Below are 6,412 nucleotides of genomic sequence, written 5' to 3'. Positions count from 1 at the left end.
TGCAGTGGGGAAAGCTGGGACCTTCTCCACCCTGAGGGAATGAAACTTAATTGGTCTAGGTCATTCTTAATCATTCCTCTCACCTTGTCAGTGATTGACTTGGGAGTAACCTTGTGACATTATTCTGGCCAAAGAGACATCAGGGAAGTCTGTAGGGAACTTCTGGGAAAAGTTTCTTTGCTCTTTAAAAAAAAATGACTTGTAGAGAGAAACTTCCCTTTTCAAGTCTGGGTATTGTCTGAATGTTATCTGAAACAACAGCAGCCAATTTGCAAACATGGGAGATGAGGGAGCAAGCTTGATGAACAAGATCAGCTGATGAACAAGATCAGAACCGGGACAGCTGTTCTTTGTTAAGCTTCTGAATTAACCGATGTTGCAACCATTCCCAAACTGGACATCTTGATAGATGGTAAAATAAATAGCTATACTGTTTATGCTGTTTAAATTTTTCTGTTACTTATAGCCAAAAGCAACTTATCTAACAGAATTTCTCTTGTCATTAGATATTCTTTTTTTTCATAATAGAAAATATTTTATTTTGAAAGGTTTAGTCATTGGGTCTACAACAGTTTTCCATATAAGGAAAATACAGTATTAAGGTATCTGTAATTGTCTTACATATTGAACAACCAATGAATGCATACAAGTAACCAATTATATGTGTGCAGACACTAGCATCAAGGAAATATTCATAGACACGTTTTCTAATAAAATATATTTTAAGTTTTTGATGATTTCTGCTATCATTTTTGCTATGTTATCTGAATAGCCATCCAGATCTGTAGTAAAAGACCTTATTAGCTACGTAACTAAAGAAGTACTTCCCCAAGGAAGCTGACACCATCATTCCAGGACTTAACAACGTTTCACGTTTTTTTTTGAGACAGAGTCTCACTCTGTCGCCGGGCTGGAGTGCAGTGGTGCGATCTCGGCTCACTGCAACTTCTGCCTCCCTGGTTCAAGCGATTATCCTGCCTCAGCCTCCCGAGTAGCTGGGATTACAAGCGCGCGTCACCACGCCCAGCTAATTTTTGTATTTTTAGTAGAGACAGAGTTTCACCATGTTGGCCAGGATGGTCTCCATCTGTTGACCTCGTGATCCGTCCACCTTGGCCTCACAAAATGCTGAGATTACAGGCGTGAGCCACCGGGCCCAGCCAACATTTATCTTTCAACATGACTATCCCATTAAAAATTTTAAAATATTTCTCAGAATTGTATTCTTCCGTCTTTTCCATAATATAGTATATGGAAATTGCTAATAGCGTTAAATTAATATTAATAAAACCCAATTCTATCTAAACCTTTTTCTCATAAGAAAAAACATTAAAAAACAGACTTTTTGTTTCTTCTAAAAGTAGTACTATGTGGACTGCTCAATTGCAATGCCAAATACTTCCAGAAACACCATAGGACCACCAAGCTATTCCTATTGCCTTGATAAATTCCTTTCCTGCTCCAGTTTCTCCATATTCCTGCTTTCTTGTGTCAAAATATCTTCGCTTAATTTGTTAAAATGAATCTGAGGGAAAAAATCTGATAAACTGGGGTAATAAGTTTTTTTTTCATGGACTTTTGTGATCACAAAATGACCAGGCTATTTATAGCTTCAGTGCTAACACTGTGATTGGGAATAAGAAGAGTACAACCACAATAAAATACAGCTATCTATTAGAAGAACTGCATATAGACATCTTTGGCCATGTAGGTTCTGGGCCTTCTGGAAATAAGTCAGTTGTATTGCCAACATGACAAAGAAAATAGCAATGTTCAGGATGAGGAACAATCTGGCATAGGAAGCAGATAGTGATGAGGCCCTGCTACGAGTGGTTGTCACCATCCATGCCTGTCCAACCCGGCCTTTCATCAAGCCCCATTTTTATGTTTCTCATATGTTACATCTGCAAAATCTAAGAAGTTTTTCATTTCATCTTCATTTATGGGTAGTTCTTTCTGTGCCTGAATCTGAGCTTTCTGTCTAATCTTTTTTTCATTGACCTCAGTCTGCGCAAAAGTATCAGGGACAGCATCCACAAATTTATAGCGTTCGCCTGCCCGTTGGTTTTTCTTTGACTTGCTTTGCTGCTGCTGTTGCTGTGTTATGGCAAAAATCCTGTCGATGGCTTCTTCAGCCTGTCTCTTATCCAAAAATCTCAGCAGGCGGTCCACAGTCTTCCTAAAGCTAGCTGGTTCTGGACTCAGGACAGTATCTGCTTCTCCAGCTGAAACACTGGCTTAAAATGCTGCAGGTTCTGTTCCACAATAGCAGCATAGTCCTTCACCTCAGGGACAATGCTGCTCTTGATGGCTGAATTCCGGTCAAACAGAATTTTGTGATGATCAGCAATGACGTGGGCAAAGGCAGACTGTCCTGCGGCCTCACCTGTCCACAGGTACGTTGTGTAGGCACGTTCACTGGTGGCTACGAACACATCGAGTTGCTGAGAGTCTCCATGGATGGTGAAGCTCTGAACATCTATAGTGACCCTATGAAGAGTTAAGCTGGCCTGGTGATGGGACTTCGGAGGTGCATGGTGACATTCACATAGTTTGTCCCGTTGTAGGGATAGCTCCCAGGATATGTCACTGAGGCAAATGTTGCTTTCTTGCTGTAGCCAGTATTGTCCATCAGTACTTTTTATAGAGACCATCTCTCTACCTGATGAAAGCCCCATGGATACCATCTACAACAGTTTCCTCAAAAGGAACATCCACATTGTGGAAGAAGCTCGCTGCTGTCTCCAGGGGACTCTCCTCTCCAAGGTGTATTTGGTCTACAAGGAGAAGCAGCTGTGGATGTAGGAGGATCAGATTCCTCTGAACATTCTTTAGGTTGAGCTGGGGGTTATAAGCTCCCACACCTTCTCCTCAGATGAAAACTACCCCATTTTTCTCCTCTGCTGCAACCACTCTCCCTTGACAGCTAGCTGCCAGGTCATGCTGGTATTTAGACCATTTTGATGAACAGTCTTCTGTGACTTGACCCTTACAGGGAGAAAAGCAGCTCTTTGACACAGCTGCAGAAAACATCAAAACATTGTTGAAGAAAATGTACTTTGGCCTGTACAGAGCCTCAGTGATGAAAGGCACACAACTGGGAGCAAAAGTAAATGAGTTTTGATCATAATGTTCATGCCCTGCACTACAATTTCTCCACCCTTTGATCCAATCTTTGTATTTGTTTCTGTGGACAATGTCACATATTGCATATCCCCTCAGTTTTCCAGACTTGAAAGAGAGGAAAGATTTATTGATTTCAGCAGGTAGTGCACTTCCATAAGTCACGACACCCGGTCTTCAAAATGATGCAGTGTAGGGGTGCCAAAGTCTGGAGGAGGAACTGATTTCAAGCTGGCATCATACCAGAGAAATTCTGTGTGCAAAGTGCACCAGCGCTGCCCTTTGGACAGTGTTCCTGGACCTTCCACACACAGTTCCTTCTGATTTGGTCAGCTAGCCAGTTACCATTGCTGTTACGCATGACAAATTTATCAAGGAACACTAATTGGCTTTCTGGACCATAAAACCAGTTGTAATTTGAGTCCGCAATAGCCACAGTCCTTTGAAACCCTGGCAGGATGGTTCTACACATAAAGGCAAAGTGTTGTTTAAGCCACGGATGGCCAACGCGGTTGATGTTGAAGTGCCTCTGGATGAGAAACATGTATTGGAAGAGTTATCTAGTGGTGTAGCTGCCATACACAACTCTTTCATAGAGGGAGCCATCCATCATCTCCCTGAGCAAGACCAGAGATTTCTCCATGATGGTCAGAACTTGTTTGGTCCATAAGCAGGCTTCTTGAAGATATCCTTGATTCGTCAGGACTAGGCTTCCTGTGAGCAAAGCCATGCAGTTGGTGGGCTGATGATTGTACGGGTATTGAAATTCCCGTCCCCTCCTGTATGAATTTTCATACATATACCCTGAGGCACCGGCAATCACTTCAAGAAACTTCTCCTGTTGTGTCTTGCTCAGGTAGTTGTTCAAGAAGTCATAAGCAGTGGCAAAACCAACCAGGGAGTGAGCACGCGGGACCTCATCCCAAGGAGCATCTTTCACCAGCCAACTGGGCTGCATTGCCATCCTCTCCATGTAGACTTTGGCCATGTCTCGGGCTTCAGTGTTCTCAGGATACAGCACACAGAACATTGCCAAGGCAACCAAGTTGTTTCCATAGATTTCATTCTAGCGGGCACTGTAATCCTTGGGATCCCAGGGAGGGAGGTATTCCAAGGGGCTGCACAGCATCATGTGCACAGCCTCCGTGAGGCGGGCTGCAATGTGCTCCTGCGAGCTGGCCACCCTGAGCTGCAGCTCTGCCACCTCTGCCCTGAAGTACAGCATGAGGTGGCTGTTGTCGTTGGCACTGGTGAAGGGAATCATGACTTCTGGGTCCTTGTCGGTGATGTAGGCTGACACAATGCAAAGCAAATATATGAAAAACACACTGGGAGAACCCCTGTGTGTGAGTCCTCATCATGGCATCAGATCTCCAAATCTCCAAGGCAGCCAAACCATCTTCAAAAGATCCTCTCCCCGCCGAGGCTCCGTCCTCTCCGGCCTCGCCTCCGCAGCCTCCAGAGCCCGCTCCCGGCCCCCCTCACTCCAGGGCGCCTGGGCTCCCAGCCCCCTCAGAGCCAAGCCCTCCCGCCACGAGTGTTGGTGGGCGCCGCGCCCGGGGATGCGCTGCTGCAGCCTGGGGCTAATATCATATCTAATGATATCATTATTCATATCTAATGATATTAGATAGATTAACATCTAATCATATATACATATAGATACGAATATCTAATGATATCATTATTCGTATCTAATGATATTACGTAGATTAACATCTAATCAGACATACATATAGATATGAATATCTAATGATATCATTAGACATTATCATACGATATTATTTTAGATGGCCTTGTACTATTCTTTTTACTCACATGCCATAATTCATGTAGCCACTTCTTTTTTGTATTTGTTTTAGATTCCCATGTTCCTGCTATTATAGCATTGCTGAAGTGACACACTTGTGCTCTTTTCTATGTCCTTAGTTTAAATTCTGGGTTAAATGTTATCAACAATTTTAAGGCTTTTTGTGCATATTCTAAGTTTCCTAGAAGTTGTTGTTAATGTATTTTGTTCTAACATTTAAAATCTTTCCAGTTAGGGTCCCAGCCTCTCTCTCTGTGTCTCTGTTTTGTTTTTAACAGTGATGTCAATCACTATTAAAAGAATCATTGTCAGAAACTACTATTCCTGCAAGTGTGAACTTAGTTCCTAAAATGAGTTCTGTTTAAGTAAAGTATGTCTTGTACTAAACTTTAACATTTTATGTGCTTCAATCACATTACATTGAGTTCAAATGATCAGAATCTTACGATGTTAGATTCCAGGGCCAAGTAAAGTTGTATGTTGGGGCTGATGGTTCTTAACTCTGGCTATACGTTTGGAATCACCTGGGGAACTTAAAGAAAAATGCCTTTAATGATGCATAATTGATGTACAATAAACTACACATATGAAAGTGTACAATTTGCTAAGTGTTAATATGTATATACACCCATGGAATAATCCCTATAATCAAGATAAAGAGCGGTATTTCATCACCTCCAAACTGCAGGGTTCACCATCCTTGGTTGCCTGATGGTCAGTGTCTTAAAGCCCATTGTTTCGTATATTTTCTCTGCTTTTCTTTTTCTTTTTCTTTCTCTTTTTTTTTTTGGTTGACTCAGGTGGGAGGGAAAATCCACTCCTTGATACTCCATCTTAGACCGAAGCAGATATTTTCCATCTGAGGAGCTTTTAAAAAATAATCTCTGGGCTCCACCCAAGACCAAATGAATTGTAATATTTCGGGGAAGGCCTTTTGTATTAAAGTATAATTTATATGCAATAAAATTCATCTTATTTAGGGTACAGTTTTGTAAATTTTGCCACATGTGTACAGTCATGTAACTATTACAATCCATATAGAACAGGTCCACGCCCTCTCCCAAATTCTTTTATGCCCCTTTGTAGTCAAGCTGTCCTTGCACCCCAAGCTCTTGGCAGCCGTTGATATGTTTTCTTTTCCTATAGTCTTGTCTTTTGCAGAATGACATGAGAATGAAATCATGCAGTATGTAGTTTTTCAGTGTGGGCTGCTTTCACTTACCATAATGCATTTGAGATTCATCAGTTTGGTTGATACGTTGTGTCCATAGTTCATTTTTATTGCTGAGTGTTACTCTATGTGGATGTGCCATGATTTGTTTTCTCTATTGCCCTGTTGAAGAACACAGCCTTAAAAATCTTCCCCAGGTGATTCTAATGTACCTCTGGCGATGAGAATCGCTGGATTAGATATAACTGCTCAATAGTCTATTAAGGTAAATATTAGGCCCTTTCCTTGTGGTCTGTCTCCTTCAAATC

At 41.9% G+C, this 6,412-nt stretch overlaps 1 pseudogene; it reads right to left on the bottom strand.

Annotated features, from left to right (window-relative positions):
- Positions 1–1,618: 1,618 nt before the first annotated feature.
- Positions 1,619–4,481, bottom strand: LOC129490809 (dermatan-sulfate epimerase-like; annotated as a pseudogene).
- Between the last annotated feature and the right edge of the window lie 1,931 nt (positions 4,482–6,412).

The sequence above is a fragment of the Symphalangus syndactylus genome, chromosome 9 (genome assembly GCF_028878055.3).
Source record: "Symphalangus syndactylus isolate Jambi chromosome 9, NHGRI_mSymSyn1-v2.1_pri, whole genome shotgun sequence".
NCBI lineage: Eukaryota > Metazoa > Chordata > Mammalia > Primates > Hylobatidae > Symphalangus > Symphalangus syndactylus.
The sequence above is the reverse complement of the archived record's forward strand: the minus strand, read 5'-3'. Positions and strand labels throughout refer to the sequence as shown.